The 17,795-nt window shown below is 41.8% G+C and overlaps 1 protein-coding gene across 4 annotated transcripts in view; it reads right to left on the bottom strand.

Moving 5' to 3' along the window:
* The window catches only part of ZBTB8A (zinc finger and BTB domain containing 8A), a 53,693-nt gene extending 36,192 nt beyond the window's left edge, over positions 1-17,501 (bottom strand). Inside the window, exons 1-2 of one of the 4 annotated variants that reach the window (XM_059071046.2) lie at positions 17,103-17,501; positions 6,441-6,535 (exon numbers count right to left, since the gene is read on the bottom strand). The gene's annotated coding sequence lies outside the window, so the exon portion shown is untranslated. Of the gene's footprint in view, positions 1-6,440; positions 6,536-17,102 lie in introns of those variants that run through there. The other 3 variants (XM_059071059.2, XM_067012443.1, XM_067012447.1) reach the window with 3 other exon arrangements.
* Between the last annotated feature and the right edge of the window lie 294 nt (positions 17,502-17,795).

The raw sequence follows: 17,795 nt of genomic DNA on the forward strand, positions 1-17,795 counted from the left end.
CTGTGGCTCACAGGCTCTAGAGCGCAGGCTCAGTAGTTGTGGCACATGGGCTTAGCTGCTCCGCAGCATGTGGGATCTTCCCGTACCAGGGCTCAAAGCCACGTCCCCTGCAGTGGCATGCGGGTTCATAACCACTGTGCCACCAGGGAAGTCCTGAACTAACAAAGGTTCTTTACATGACTTTCCCTATATGTTGCCTCTAAAGTCAAGGACGTCCAGGGACTTCCCTGGTGGTCCAGTGAGTAAGACTCGTGCTCCCAATGCAGAGGGCCTGGGTTCAAGCCCTGGTCAGGAGCTAGATCCCGCATGCATGCCGCAACTAAGAAGTCTGCATGCCACAACTAAGAAGTCTGCATGCCGCAACCAAGAAGTCTGCATGCCGCAACTAAGAGCTCACGTGCTGCAACTAAAGATCCTGCATGCCCCAGTGAAGATCCCGTATGCTGCAACTAAGACCCAGTGCGGCCTAAATAAATAAATATTCAAAAACTAAAAATAAAATAAAGTCAAGGACATACTATAATTAATTCAACAAAAACATTTCAAAGGCAAGCTAAGTTAATATGTTTTGAGTACACTGTCCTTTGGAATTTTATCTTGACATGGGGTTCAAGCTGATTAGCTATCACCTTTTTTTGTGTCCCCACTGTGTACTATACATAACTTTACTGTGACACATATCACACTAATTTTTGTGTCTGTCTTTTCCCGTAAATTCTTTGAAGGCAGGTGGAGTTATACTCATCTTTTTTTAATCCCCATTTTATGGCACAGAGTCTGGTCTACAATCTATTAAAAGTTTGTTGGTAACACACATGCACAAAAATATTAGCTCTGCCACAATTGGTCTATACTAGCCCAAACCTTCATTTAGCTGTATTATAAACTTAAGAACTGTGAAAGTTTTACACTATTTATATTACTTCTGAAAATCTGTCTTGTATGTTTTGCTCTTAGGTTTCTAAAGAACTGCAATGTATTAATCCCCTGGTCAAACAGTTATTTTTCTCCCTAGACAGTGAAATTTATGTTTTGAGGATTTAACATCATATTCAAGATTCTGAACCACTAAAAAAAAAAAAAAAAAAGTTTGTTGGTGATAAAATATATCTATTTTAGCCCCAAACCCAGCATCTTAACAGAAGCATCCCAGTAAAGTCAGCAACAGAACAAGGATGCCCTCTATTACCACTACATATTATTTAACACTGTTCTGGAGACATTAGCCAATGCAATTAGACTTGAGAAAGAAACTACAGAAAGGAACACTGGAAAGTAGGAGGTAAAATTACCATTGTTTGCAGATAAGATGATTGTATACCTGGAAAATGCAACAGAATCAACTGTAAAACTACCACAAACAAAAAGAGTATTCATTCAGGGCTTCCCTGGTGGTGCAGTGGTTGAGAATCTGCCTGCCAATGCAGGGAACATGGGTTCGAGCCCTGGTCCGGGAAGATCCCACACGCCGCAGAGCAACTAGGTCCGTGTGCCACAGCTACTGAGCCTGCTCTCTAGAGCCCACGCTCTACAGCCCATGAACCACAACTACTGAGCCTACGTGCCACAACTGTTGAGCCCGTGAGCCACAACTGGTGAAGCCCACACACCTAGAGCCCGTGCTCCACAACGGGAGAGGCAGCCACAATGAGAAGCCCATGCACTGCAACCAAGAGTGGCCCCCACTCGCCGCAACTAGAGAAAGCCCGTGCGCAGCAATGAGACCCAAAGCAACCAAAAATAAATAAATTTAAAAAAGTATTCACAGGGGGAAGGAGGTTATGAAATTAAAGACTCCTGTTCACAATAGCATCAAAAATAAAAAATACCTAGGAATAAATTTAACAGGAAATGCACAAGACTACTCATGAAAAAAACCAAGGGACACCAGAGAAGACTATGGAAAATCAAACCCTTCAAACAGGAAGATTCAACATATTAAGATGTTAGTTCTTCCTAAGTTATTTTATAATATAACATGATCATAATAAAAATACCAGCAGGTTATTTTAAGATCAATACAAGTTGATGCTAAAGTTTTATGGAAAAATAAATATACCAAAGAGTAGGAATTAGCACCAACAGATATTCAATTATATTACATATTGATACTTCATCAATAATTAAAACTGTGATGCTGGTCATAAACAGAAGGATGAGGGGATTGCCCTGGTGGCGCAGTGGTTAAGAATCCACCTACCAATGCAGGGGACATAGGTTCAAGTCCTGGTCTGGGAAGATCCCACATGCCACAGAGCAACTAAGCCTGTGTACCACCATTACTGAGCCTGAGCTCTAGAGCCCACAAGCCACAACTACTGAGCCCACATGCCACAACTACTGAAGGCTGCGCACCTAGAGCCCGTGCTCCACAACAAGAGAAGCCACGACAATGAGAAGCCCGCGCACCACAATGAAGACCCAACACAGCCAAAAATAAATTAATAAATAAATTTATTAAACAAAAAGAGAGAGAAGGACAGACCAGTGGAGTATACTAGGAAATCCAGAAATGTACCCCAGTATATGTGGGAATTTAATATATGATGAACAATAAAAAGATGAGCAACTTACTAAGTAGCACTGGGACAATTTTTAGCCTTCTGGAAAAAGAAATTAAGCTGGATTTTCACCTCCCATCGCATATCAGGATAAATTACATATGGATCAAAGACTTAAGTGTGAAAATAAGGCCATAAAAGTGCTAAGAGAAAATCTGGAAGATTTATAAACTCAAAGTGGGAAAGGCCTTTATAACCATGACTCAAAATACAAAAGCCATAAAAGAAAAGATTGATACATTTAATTACATAAAGATAAAATTCTGTATGGCAAAAAAAAAAATCACAAAAAGGCAAAAGACAAATAACATGGCAAAAATGTCTATTAGAGAAAGGGCAATCTCCATAATATACACCAAGCTTCTAAGAAATTGGCACAATAACCTAAGATAAAATAAGACAAAGGACAGTTCACAGAAAAAGAAATACAAATGTCCCTTATCATATGAAAGGATGTTCAACCTCAGCCATAAAAATATAAATGCAAATTAAAACTATACTCTAACACAACATTGTAAAGCAATTATACTCCAATAAAGATGTGAAAAAATAAAAATAAAAATACACTGATGTTTCATTTTTCCTCTCTCAAATGAGCAAAAAAATCCAAACATTTGATATATTGATAAGACTGTGGGAAAGCAGGCACTTTCAATCTTTACTGGCAGGAATATAAATTGGTATGACCCCACGGCAGGCAATTTGGCAACAGTTCTCAAAATTATGAATGCATATATTCTCTGACCAAGCAATTTCACTTCTGGGAATTTATCCTACAGGTATACTGGTACATGATCAAAGTGACACATGTACATAGTTATTCACTGCAGCACTGTTTGGAACAGCAAAAGACTAGAAAAATGTCCATCAGTAGGGGAGGTCAGTCAGATGGAAAGACAGCTATGATACATACATGACACATATGATACATGATACACATAGTTAAGTTTTTTTTTAAAAGGGAAGGAACAGGGACTTCCTTGGTGGTCCAGTGGTAAAGAATCCGCCTTCCAATGCAGGGGATGTGGGTTCGATCCCTGGTTCGGGAACTAAAATCCCACATGCCAAGGGGCAACTAAGCCTGTGTGCCGCAACTACTGAGCTCCGCACACCTCAACGAGAGAGCCGGCCTGCTGCAAACTACAGAGCCCACGCATCCCGGAGCCCATGTGCCACAACTAGAGAGAGAAAACCCGCGTACCACAATGAAGAGCCCACACCGCAACGAAAGATCCCGCACACCTCAACGAAGACCCCACGTGCCACAACTAAGACCCAACACAGCCAAAAATATATATATAAATAAATTTTTTAAATAATTTTAAAATTTTAAAAAGCAAGGAACACAGTATACGTGTGTGTGTGTGTGTGTGTGTATACACACACAAAATACAAGGGAAAAAAGCAGAAACTCTGGAAGGATTAACAAGAAACCCAGGATGATGGTTGCCAGTTGGAGGCAAGGTGGGACCTGGGAGACAGAGGCAAAGATGGAAGGGAGACTTTATATGGTATTTTTTTAATATTTTGAGTTTTTTAAAAATTTTTTAAAAATTTATTTATTCATTTTTGGCTACGTTGGGTCTTTGTTGCCGCATGCAGGCTTTCTTTAGTTGCAGCAAATGGGGGCTACTCTTTGATGCGGTGCACAGGCTTCTCATTGTGGTGGCTTCTCTTGTTTCAGAGCACAGGCTCTAGGTGCGTGGGCTTCAGTAGTTGTGGCACGCGGCTCAGTAGTTGTGGCATGCGGGCTCAGCAGTTGTGGCTCACGGGCTCTAGAGCGCAGGCTCAGTAGTTGTGGCACACGGGCTTAGTTGCTCCGCAGCATGTGGGAATCTTCCCGGACCAGGGCTCGAACTCGTGTCCCCTGCATTGGCAGGCAGATTCTTAACCACTGTGCCACCGGGGAAGTCCCAATATTTTGAGGTTTTTTTTTTTGTTTTGTTCCGTTTTGTTTTGTTTGCGGTACGCATGCCTCTCACTGTTGTGGCCTCTCCCGTTGCGGAGCACAGACTCCGGACGCGCAGGCTCAGCGGCCATGGCTCACGGGCCCAGCCGCTCCGCGGCATGTGGGATCTTCCCGGACCGGGGCACGAACCCGTGTCCCCTGCATCGGCAGGCGGGCTCTCAACCACTGCGCCACCAGGGAAGCCCTATTTTGAGTTTTGAATCATATGAATATATACTCAAAAATAAAAATTTTAAAGTTTGTCAAACAAGTGGGTGAAATATTAACTATCAGTCTCATATTTAGCCAAATCTAGGTTGTAATTCAAGATTAAGATATCTTGGGAGCTCTCAGAGTAATGATATTCTGTGTCTACTTCAGTCAAGATTCATGTGCTACATGAACAAGTGACAAGATGACATTCCATTATGAAACGTTAAGAGGTTGTATTTCTTGGGAGAAAGAGAGAGAGAGAGAGAGAGAACAAACCAAGCTACTGCCAGATGAACAAAGAGCTACACTATTGCAATTGTCAATCTGCTTACTGTCTGAACACAGTGATGATGAGAGGAATGGGGAGGAAGGAGAAGATACAAATGTCTTGAATGGGAAATAAATCCATGGGTCTTGATGGCTGATTGAAAAATCCTACTACATATTTTCAGAAAGCCCCTCTGTAGTCCCCAGAGCTCTTATAATTCTTATTCGATTTGCCTAATTGTACCAAAGTGTACCACGATTTGGAATTGGCTGTGGAAGGCTAGAGAGACATAAAGAGAACACAGTGATTTTAAAAACATAGGTGTTTAGTAGTATCACTAACAGAAATTAGGAAGCCAGGAGGAAGAAAGCCAGGTCAGAGAAAAAGCAATGACTTCGGTTTTAAGTACATGGTGTTTGATGTGAGTGGGAAATCAGGTAGCCGTGGCCAGAGGGCCACTGGAAATGCTAGTCTGAAGTTTAATAGGGGAAGTCAGACTTGAAGGTGGAGACATGGGAGATATTTGCAAATAGAGATGAAGGGGCTCAGAGGAAATATGGGCTGAGGTGAGAACCAGGAGGACTGTGCCAACCATGGAACAGAATGGGGAAGAGAAGCCAGAGTTACAGACAGAGAATTACAGAGAGAATCAGGAGAGTATGTGACATGTACACTGAGGGTGGGGAGCTTTAAGAAACAGTGAAGGGGTCAACACGATGAGAAATGAAAGGGCCAAGCAATAATAATAGTAGCAATGTGCACTGTCTCCTGAATCCCGACACAAAACAACCTATCAGGTAGATGGTATTGCTAGCCCCATTTTACAGAAAAGGGTATTAACCCAGGGAATCCCCTGGCGGTCCAATGGTTAGGACTCCCTAGGACTCTGTGTTCTCACTGCTGAGGGCCAAGGTTCAATCCCCGGCTGGGGAACTAAAATCCCACAAGCCACAGCACGGCCAAAAAAAAAAAGGTGGGGGGTGCGGGTATTAACCCAGACAGTGACTCCAAAGCTGCAGGATGTAACTGATGAGCTATGAAACTCTCCCCACTGACTCGGGGAGAAATGGGAGATCAGAGTTCTGACACTAGTTCTACCACTAAATTAGCTATATGTCCATGGAAAGTAACATTCCCTTTCTAAGTTTCATTTCCTTCTCTGCAAATTGAGGGTATTGGTCTAGATAAACTCCAGCTCTTATGTAAATTTGAGTCTTTGATTAAAGCAGAATGGAAGAAATACATACACAAGATAGGCAATGAATTTAAAAGTTAGCCATAAGTGAACAGGGAGACCTGGCCAAGAAAATCAGAATGTTGAATGTTTTATACAGTGACTTTTCAAGCAATAATCCCATACTCTGATACATAAAATCTATAATTGCAAAACTCTACTTTTTATGTATATATTTAAGTCAGGTATAACATCAATAATTAGAATTTTTCATACCTGGAAATTTATAAATGCTGTTCTTGAAACCCTGCTAAGTTGATTGAATGGAGTAAAAAAAGGGAAGATTCCAAGTCTGTGTATGAAGGATTGTCCTGTAGAGACAGAAAAGAGCTATTTACAATGAACCTTTGTAATAAGAGACAGAAACATCTGCTAAGGTACATAATAAATATTTATTCAAAGAAATTATATGGGAGCATTTATCAGGTATCATTTTTTAGCATATAAAAATAGATCATCTGGCACAGAATATTAGCTGACGGGAATCTTATCCACCTATCTATCTACCTATTTATAACCCAAACCTTAAAATTAAAATCTGCAAGAAAAGATTTCCAAAATTCAAATATATTATGGCAAACTGAAAGCAAACATACTTTTTAACTTTGAGAATAAAATAAACTTCTTAAGACAACAGCTATTCAAAGGCAGGCCAATAGATGAAACACCAAGACAGCAACATATGTTCTATTACTCTTTTCCTGCAAGTGGCATCAATATGATTTTCAAGAAAACCAAACAGAATAGCTTTAAAGATTCAACTTGAAAAGTTAAACATTTCTTTAAAACTTTATGGTTAAGAGGGAAGTGGGGGAAAAAGTCCTACTACATATGTTCAGAAAGTCCCACTGCAGTCACCCAGATCTATCATTCGATTTGCCAGATTGTACTACAGTGAACCACAATTTGCGAGAGGAGCTGCAACGACGTGTATTAAAAATATTTCAGTTTCGGGCTTCCCTGGTGGTGCAGTGGTTGAGAGTCCGCCTGCCGATGCAGGGGACATGGGTTTGTGCCCCGGTCCGGGAAGATCCCACGTGCCGCGGAGCGGCTGGGCCCGTGAGCCATGGCCGCTGAGCCTGCGCGTCCGGAGACTGTGCTCCGCAACGGGAGAGGCCACAACAGTGAGAGGCCCGCGTACCGCAAAAAAAAAAAAAAATTCAGTTTCTACTATATTCCAAACCTTTTTCATTACCAAAAAAAAAAAAAATCTGTTCAACTATTTTGTTCATTGACCATGAAGTCTTGTTAATGTACTGACTCTTAAAGCTTTATGTCCATAGGCAGTGGAAAAATGAATTTAATGCTTTTTAAATCAATGAATTAAGCTAAGAATTCCCGCCAAAATAATTCTGACTAAATTAATGAAATCACTAATCACTTTTTAAAATAATATTTTTTTCTGATTATAAAAGTATTATATACTTACAGAAAATTTTAAAAATACAGGGAAGTATAAAGAAGAAAATAAAATGAAATAACTTTTAAATGAGCATCCTGAAAACACCACCAGAGAAAAGAGAACTGCTCAAATATACTTTTAGTTAGTAAAACAAATGCATCAGCTACCCACTCATGAGGAGGTCTAAATTCTGGCAACTTAAACCATTCAAAACACTGCTATTTAAAACACTGACCTAGAAGCTTACAAAAAAATTTTTCTGAACAGCAACCAAAAGAGAAAATAGCCAAGATGATCAGAGTATTCCATAAAGTGTAATGTGATTTCCTCTTATGATTGGCAAAGTTTATTTAAGAAGAAACAAGTCCCACAGTCTTTATAGGTGGGAAGAATGGGAGATTTTTAAATTTTGTTTTTTGAATAAAGGGACAAAAAACAAACTGAGAGCAAAAGGTGATGGAGTTGGGAAGCAGCAAACCTCTGACAGTGGTTTATCAACACTTTTTACGTGTTTACATTTAAAGTACAGCAAAGAATAGAATTGGCTATGAAAAGGATTTTAAGAAATACCCATAATTAAAACAGCAGGATCTAATTTAGGGGTAAACTAGGATTCTGTACTTGGAGGAACAAAACTTTCTTTTTTTAAACATCTTTATTGGAGTATAATTGCTTTACAATGGTGTGGTAGTTTCTGCTTTATAAAAAACAAATAACTTTTGAGAACAACTCCTCCCAACCCTAACAGCTCATCTACCCCTAGCCCCAGTGAGCGAGGAGGGCACTTAGTAAAGGGTATTCACTTTGATAGCTTTAATGTCACTATTTCAACAATGCTACTTAAGAGCGCTAACTAGCACTGTCCAGTGTACTGGGTCAGTACAGTGGCAAGCACAATTAACTCTGAGGCTTTTTAAGAGGACTGACTTCTGAACATAGTCTGTACCCAAAACAGTTTAAACATACTTGATGAAATGTCAGTTTTAGTGATAACCAAGTTCTACCCTGGCAGAAATTAGTTAAGAGTAGATTTATGTATTAACCCCCAGCATCCATTTCTAACTTCCTTGTGGAAAATTAAAAAGACCATTTCCCAGACTCCTTTACAGTTACGTTTCCCCATGTGAAATGGGGCCCATCCATCACATGTTCTTCTGTGAGATTTGGAAGGCAGAAGTGAGGTGGGAGCCATCTTTCTGCTGTTAATGCTGGCAAGCACATTTATGGAAACATTGGGTTTTTCTGCAGCATTCCAGTGTCCAGAGCCTCATGGCTGTCAAGAGACAAGTTTGGTGGAGACAGCCATGACTAGTTGGTGGGTGTTGAGAGGCAGTTTCAGAATAGCAATCTCTTGACCCTTGGATTGCAGTGAGCAATGTCATCTGGAACTCAGAAGTGCCAGTGGTGGCCTCCCGATTCCCTCCCCTGGAGGCCCTGTTTGGTAGTCTGGTCCTGGGAATAATTTCTGAAGGCCCAGCCCAGAGCCCACTCCTCTCAGCCCTTCCAATGATTCTGCAAACAAATTAAAATGCTAGAGCGGTTGCTCTTTCCTGCAACTAGGCCCAGATAACATATTAACACATCAGTTGCCTCAAAATGTAAGCAGAAGGGTGATTAGTCTGTGAGCAGCAGTACTGGGCAGTGTGCTTGCCGGTACAGGCTCTGGAATCAGACTGCCTAGGTGCAAATTCTGGCTCTGCCACACATTAACCTCCCTGGGAAGTTAACCTCCCCGTGCCTTAGTTTCTTCATCTGTAAAATGGAACTAGTAATAATACCTATACCTTCTAGAGTTATGCGACACAGTAAACGAAAAGATAATGTAAGTAAAGTGCTTACAACAGTGGCTGTCTTATAACAAGCCCCTGAGAGATGTTAGCTATTATTAGAGTAATAATAGTAATCACTATTACTAATTATGCAGGCCACTTTAAAACACTACTTTAACTGAGTAGGAAACGTAAACATTTTAGAATTTTATTACCACCCATTTTCTTGTAGCCTAAAGAATGCTAACTTATACAAAAGTGGACACAGAAAAAATTTGACTGGTTCCCATATTTGCATACTCAGAGTGATCATTTCAAAACAGTGTACCTGAGGATAGCAAACCTCTACTCTAACTAGTCAATTAATTAGTTACTCTAACTAGTTATTGTAGACCTCACCCTAAGGAAGAGTTATTCTTTTTTTCAACTGAAGTACAGTTGATTTACAATGTTGTGTTAGTTTCTGCTGTACAGCAAAGTGATTCAGTTATACATACACATATATTCATTCTTTTTTAGATTCTTTTCTCATATAGGTTATCACAGAATATCGAGTAGAGTTCCCTGTGCTATACACTAGGTCCTTGTTGGTTATCTTACATATAGTAGTGTGTGTGTGTTCATCCCAAGCTTTCTGATTTATCTCTCCCCCACTCCATACTGCCCCTTTGGTAACAATAAGTTTGTTTTAGATATCTTTAAGTCTGTTTCTGTTTTGTAAATAAGTTCATTTGTTTCTTTTTTTTTAAAATTAGATTCCACATATGAGTGATATATGATATTTCTCTTCCTCTGTCTGACTTTCTTCACTTACTATGATAATCTCTATGTCCATCCATGTAGCTGCAAATGGCATTATTTCATTCTTTTTTATGGCTAAGTAATATTCCATTGTATATATGTACCCCATCTTCTTTTTTTTTTTTTTTGCGGTACGCGGGCCTCTCACTGCCCTGGCCTCTCCCTTTGTGGAGCACAGGCTCTGGACGCGCAGGCTCAGTGGCCATGGCTCACGGGCCCAGCCTCTCCTCAGCATGTGGGATCTTCCCGGACCGGGGCACGAACCCGTGTCCCCTGCATCGGCAGGCGGACTCTCAACCACTACGCCACCAGGGAAGCCCATGTACCCCATCTTCTTTATCCATTCCTCTGTCGATGGACATTTAGGTTGCTTCCATGTCTTGGCTACTGTAATTAGTGCTGCAATGAACATTGGGGTGCATGTATCCTTTCGGATCATGTTTTTCTCTGTGAGTGGGACTGCTGGATCATATGGTAGTTCTATTTTTAGTTTTTTAAGGAACCTCCATACTGTTCTCCATAGTAGTTGTACCAATTTACATTCCCACCAACAGTGTGGAAGAGTTATTCTTTAGAAACAATTTTTGCCATTTTCCCATCTCAAATGTTACCTCATTAATTATGCTCTATGAACCAGGGTGTTTGTTACTTAGGTTTTTTTTCAGCTTCATTTAGATATAACTGACAAATAAAATTGTAAGATATTTAAAGTGTACATTGTGGTACACAATATATATTGTGAAAAGATTCCTCCCATCTAGTTAATTAATACATCCACCACCTTATATATTTATCTTTTGTTGTTGTTTGGTGAGAACATTTAAGTTCTACACTCTCAGCAAATTTCAATTATACAATACAGTGTTACCAACTATAGTCACCACGTTATACATTAGATTCTCAGACCTTGTTCATCTTATAGCTGAAAGTTTGTGCCTTTTTACCAACCTCACCCTACTTCTCCTACCCTCCAGTCCCTGATAACTACTTTCCTACTCTCTGCTTCTATGAATTAGACTTTTATTTTTCAGATTTCACATGTAAGTGATAACATGCAGTATCTGTGTTTCTCTGTCTGGCTTAATTCACTTAGCATAATAAACCCTCCAAGTCCATCCATGTTGTCACAAATGACAGGATTTCTTTTTTCTCATGGCTGAATATTATTCCAGTATATATACAATCATATTATATATATAATAACAATATATACATATCACATCTTATTCATCTATTAACAGACAGGTTGTTGTGTTATTCAAAACTTAGGTTGTTTTTAAAATGTTATCACAGAGGAGGTTTCATAAGAATGAGATGTGTATAAGATTTTCAATCTCAAAGTTTAAAATTTTAATGTTTAGGTTTAGAATACTATTCTAATTTACATATTAAGAAGGTCTTAGATAAAATGATGGCCTGGTTTGGTTTGCAGAAGTGTCTTCTGATGATAAAAAATATATTGTAGATTTTGGAATAAAGCTTCCCCCAAATATTCTGAAATTGTAAGAACCTTGTGTTGCGCCTTATCCAACAATGCCAGTGAGATAGAGGGACCTGAAGCCTAAACAAAGGTGTTTGTTATACCCTCGACGGTTCAGATGCTGCTGAGAGTCCAGGACTCAAAGCAGTGCAGATTTATTGAAGGGTTAGAAAAACAACTGAAAGAAAGCAACTTCATCCTTGCTTCAGTAGTTAGGTTTACACTGTTCTGAACTTCATACAGCTATACATATTTTCTCTTCCTTTTTTTTTAAGAAAAAATCTTTTAATTCTATTTTCATGAGGTCAGATATTCAAACTGAAATGTGAAATGTATTCATTCAATACCTATTTATTGAGCATCTGCTCTATGCCAGGCCATCCCTGGCCCTGGGAATACAAAGATGATGACATGTCAAAGATCAGTGCTCTAGAACAACTCAATGTCTATCAGCAGAGAGAGAGAATCAGAGAAAGAGAAAGAAAATACTCCTAGTAGAAGTAAACTATTAAACCAAGGAAGCAAATGACTTTGCCTGGGAGTGTCCACAAAAGTTTCCAAAAGGCAGAACCGTCGAGTTTTGAAGGATGAGTAAAAGTTCATACATGAAAAAGAGGACAAAGGCCATTCTCAACAGAAGCACCAAGGGCAAAGGCACAGACAGGTATAAAACAGCATGACCTCTTCAAAAACAGTGTGCTATGGCTAGAGACTCAGGGTCTGTGGAGGGACAGTGGAAGATGAACAGAGAACAGTATGAAGGTGCCAGATCCTGAAGCCCCTCCACTTTTGCAGGTTTGGGGCACTTTTGAAGAATTTTAAGAAGAGTGACATGGTTATAGGTCTACCAATGACTAGCTATGTGACTTAGTCAAGTTGCTTAATTCTAAGCATCACTTTCCTTTTTGTAAAGTGGGGATATTGACTGTTAAGAGGCTCTAAGGAAGTCTGTTAAGAGGATTACATAAGATAATAGCTAAGATAAATAAGATTAACAGCAATAAGAAATAAATTAAGACAAACAGCAACAAGCACATGAAAATATGTTTAGCATCAGTAGTCATTAGGGAAATGCAAGTAAAAATCATAATGAGATACGACTTCACACCTGCTAGGATGACTACAACACACACACACACACACACACACACATACACACACACGAAAATGACAAGTGTTGGCCAGGATGTCGAGAAATCAGAACCTTCATGTACTGCTGGTTGGAATGTAAAATGGTACACCCATTTTGGAAAACAGTCTGGCAGTTCCTAAATGATTAAACACAGAGTTACCAAAGGACTCTGCAATTCCACTCCTAGGTATATGTCCAAGAGAAATGAAAATATGTCTCCATAGAAACTTGTATACAAATGTTTATAGCAGCATTATTCATAATAGTGAAAGAGTGGAAACAACCCAAATGTTCAGCAACATTTGGGAAAATGGATAAACAAAATGTGGTAGATCTATACAATGGAATGTAATTCAGCCATAAAAAGGAAAGAAGAACTGATTACCTGCTACAACATGGATGAACCTTAAAAACCTCAAGCTAAGTGAAAGAAGCAAGTCACTAAAGACCACATATTTTATGATTTCATTTATATGAAATGTCCAGAATTGGCAGATGAAACAGACAGAGAGTAGGTTAGTGGTTGTTGGGGGTTAGGGAGATGCAGGAATGGGGAGTGACTATTAATGGATATGGGGTTTCTTTATGCAGTGGTGAAAATGTTCTGTAATTAGAGGGTAGTGATGGTTGCACAACTTTGTGAATACACTAAAAAACAATGAATCGTACACTTTCAAAGGATGAATTTTATGGTATATAAGTTATATCTTAATAACACTAAATGGCTAATATTTGAAAGTTTACTAGGCACAGTACTAAGCATTTTACACTCATTATCTTATTTCAGTCCTCACAATAGCCTCATGAGGTAACTGCTGCTGTGATTCACATTGTATAGATCAAGAATTGGAGGCACAGAGAAATGAAAAGAAAATCTTCTCCACGACTGCGCAAGGAGCAGCTGAACGGAGATTGGAATTCAGGCTGACTGACCCCAAACCAGCACTCCTAAGTCTCGCATTTTTCTTCTGACCATAATGTATGCAAAATGCCTAGCACAATACCTAGCATGCAGCTAGGGCTCAATAAATATAAGGTATTATTGTTATGATGATCCAATTTGTATACCCAGAAGAAGACCTGAGACAGCATGGAGGAAGAGAAACAGTGGGAGAGGCAGGGCCAGCGAGATCATTTTAAAGGCTTGATGCAGTTGTCAAAGCAAGAAATGGAGAGGAACTAAATTAAGGCAGAGGAGAGTGAATAACAGAAGTGATAACAGGAACCTTTGCAAGGAAATAGGAATTGTCCTATAAATTGGGATCAGTTACAACTTGATAATACTACAAAGCATTAACATAACCTGCATTCATAATTGTACTCTTGGGTTACCAGGAAAGGTTTAAGTTATTCTCAAAATATGTGATTAAGTCATGGAAATGGGTAATATGTTTCAAATTTTCTTTTCAGTAGATTGACCTTATAAGTTGAAACAGCTAGTTGTACTAGTTCAGGTAGACAGTCCAAATTCAATTTGAAACATTTAAAATATCTATGAGTTTAATATCTATAATAGTTCTAAGAATATTAATGAATTAATGATTCCCGTCAAGTTCAAAGACCTTTAAAGGTGGGTGAAAAAGACAATATATATTTTAAAAACCATTAAGTGCAAAGGTCTTTGGAACAGAAGGAAAAGACATGAATTTGCACAAGCAGACGAAAGATTTAGGTAACGAGTGTAACTCCAATTAAGGTTGCGGGATAGAAGACCATCTTTATAAAGGCACATAGTTTTTAACTAAGAATTTAGTGTGTCTCATCAGGGTCACCAACACAAATCTCATTAGCCTTCTTAGCATAAATCTCTGGGCCATAAAGAACTTCAGCAAACTGGCATGGTAACTGTATGGATAAATATCTTTTAACACTGGAGAGATTCAGAATTAAGTATAAAAGTGTTTAAGAAATCAAAACCATATTTGGGAAAGTCTCAATGAGAAGATGGTATTTAAAGTAAAGACCAAAGGAGGGGAGAGAGAGTCATCTGGGCACCTGGAGGAAGGGTGTTCCAGGCAGATGGGACGGCAAGTGCAAAGGCTCTGAGGTGAAGCAGGCAAGGAGGATTGGAGGAACATCAAGGAGGGCTGGGGAGAGCAATGAGAGATGGAGTCAGAAAGGAAGGACAGATTGTGAGGCAGGTAGGACATCGTGGGACCAGTTCCTGCAGGACTTTGTAGACTACTTAGGGGCCTTTGGCTTTTGGTCTGAGTAAGATGGGGAGTCACTGAAGATGGGGAGCCACTGACCAATTCTGAGCAAAGAAGTGACAAAAACTTCCCTCAAGGGAATCAAAAAGCTTGCACCAAATCCTTTAAATATTATAAACATATAGTTAGGTCACTGAAAAGGTTGAGCCTCTTAGATGTAAATTCCATTTTATCTAGAAAATAAGATTTAAATGGTATAGGATGAATCAAGTATTACCCTATCTTACAAACTTTGGGGCTCAAATCATCAACAGCAGAGCTGGTGATTTCAAGACCATGAGATAAAGTCTGGCAGAGGGCCATCTATCATGGGGTTGGAAATTTATACGACTTGGAAGAAGCCTAGGTCCTCATGATGCCTCCTTCTGACATTTTACAGCCAAACCCAAACATGCCCATTTGGCCAAGGGTGGCAGGTTAGATTCTCATTTCCCATTTACTGCTTGTGTGGCCAGAGGGGCTCCCAAGAATAAAGATATCTGATCCCTGGTTATCAGTGAAGGGCTCTTCTTGTTCCAGGGGTCTCACAAACCCAACCATACCTGAGGGTTGGGGAAGATTACAGAAGTTTGAGCCTTGGTTCTTCGGCTGAGGATTTTAGACTTGTTTCTGATAAAGATCAGTTAAGGTCTTTAGAGCACGGTAGCGATATGACTTGCTTACTGGAAGACTCTGGAGGTGACTTTAGGAGGAAATAAAGAGCAAGAACAGGAGGCAAGGGCGCTGGAAGGCTGCCACCGGTCACCTGGCTTAATGCTTAAATGCTTAATGCGTTTCCTCACCTAGAAAGTGGAAAAAGCATCAGCCTGACTGGGTGATTGTTTTATGTGAAATAATTCATATAAGCGAAAGCACTCCATTTACTAAAGTTCTGCAAATATAAACGTTTATTAAGAACAGAAGTAATACTGACGTGTGTAGTTTAAAAGCCCAATAGGTGAGAATCTACCGCTTCCAAACACGTCTTGGACTAAACCTAACACGATGTTATATGTCTACTATATCTCAATTTAAAAGAGAAAAAAGAAAAAGGGGAGGGGAAAAACACGCCTTTGAACGATACAGAGCCTGGCTACTGACACAATCAATAATAAATAAGCGCATTTAAAGGGGAAGGGGCCAAACCGCTATTAACTTACAAAAGATGCCGTCTGCATAGGTAGGAGGTGCGTCTGTGTGGGTCCGTTATAAAACAATAATTATAGCACAATACTTGTTAGGTATAGTAAGTCTGCCTTGGGTTCTAAGCTCGGATCTGTCGCATCACGATATAAAACCAAAGGATGAAGGATGTACGGAGAAACTCGTACCACTGCCCAGGCAGCCACCTTCCCGAGGAAGCGCCCGGAGCCGAAGGGGTGAAGCCCCAGACCTCGGCCGCCCCATCCCGCGGGCCATCCATCACTCGCCGCGCAGCCCGAGCCCGGCCGGCCGCCGACCCTCTGGGAGTGCGCGGCGCCCGACGGCTCCAGACACGCCCGGCACCGGCCCCGCACCGCCTTCCAGCCGCCGCCGCCAGGAGGCTCCGCGCGCCTTCCCGCCTTTCCCCGCGCCGCGGCCGAGCCGGGCTGGGCGGCCAAGCGGGCGCGGCGCTCGGCGGGGGCGGCCGGGCGGGCGCGGGCGGCGACGGCGCGGCCATTGTCCCGCTGCCCCTCCCGGGCGCGCAGGCGGGCAGGGCCGGGCGGCTGGGCAGGCGGGGCGGCCGCGCAGTCCGGGAACCGGTGCGCCCCGCCGCCGCCCGCCTCTCCTCGCCGGCCGCCGTCCCGAGGCCGGGTCCTTTGCGCCGGCCGGCCGCGCCTCCTTTGTGACCGTCTCCAGCCAGACCCTCGGAGCCGGCGCACCGCCGCCGCTGCGCCCGGGGCTGCAAATGGCGCCCGCTCGCCTCTGTGCCTCCCGCCGCTCTCCCGGCTCGGGGACGTCTGGGGGGCGCCGCACCCGGGCCGCATCCCGCCGCTGCCGCCGCCCGGGGCCAGAGCCCGCGGCGCCTTAGCCCGCGCCCCCGCCCGCAGCGAGGCTCGCGGGCCCGTCCCGGGCTGCCCCGACGCCCCGCCCGCCCTCCGCCCGCGCCGCGTGCAGCCACTTACCGCGGGCCGAGGCGCACCGGCGGGTCGCGTGCGCGGGCCGGGGTAAGATTCCCGGTTCTCGGCAGGGGAAATACCCCTTTCGAAGCTGTTCCTTTGCGCCCTAAAACAAGTAGCCCCAACGTGAGAGAAACAAAAGGTATTTGCTGACGTGGGCGTTGGACAGAAACGCCCGAGGGCTGGGGACACAATTAAAGGGGCAACGCACAGATTTCAGGCACCAACCAGCAGCTTCGCCCACTCCCCTGCCCTTGCCTACACCCCGCTGCACCCTCCAGAGGCACTGGGGTGCCCGGATCCCCTAGCAGTTGACTACAGAGTCATTATTTAGTCAGAAGCTTAAATTTTAAATTGTACTTTACGTTGGGAAAGGCGCCTCCGGAGGGCAGAAGGGCTGGATTTCTAGGATCTGGGGAATTTGGTTTAGGAAAGAGGGAGGGACTTAGGCGTGCCCACAATTACTGTGTAAGTACATGTGACATTATTGTACTTAAGTTTAGCAACGTCAAATGGAAGAGATCTGCACAGAATTTTTCCCTTTATTGAAGCACTCGTTTTAGTCGGGGATAACCTTTTCTAATCTCTACAGGTCACAAGCATTTTCTTTGAAGAGGATAACCCAAGAAGCTGAGATAAGAGAAAATAACTCTTGGTTAAGTTAAGAGAAAATAGAAAACTAGTAAGAATAGCAGGTTT

The sequence above is a fragment of the Kogia breviceps genome, chromosome 1, assembly GCF_026419965.1.
Source record: "Kogia breviceps isolate mKogBre1 chromosome 1, mKogBre1 haplotype 1, whole genome shotgun sequence".
Taxonomy (NCBI): Eukaryota; Metazoa; Chordata; class Mammalia; order Artiodactyla; family Physeteridae; genus Kogia; species Kogia breviceps.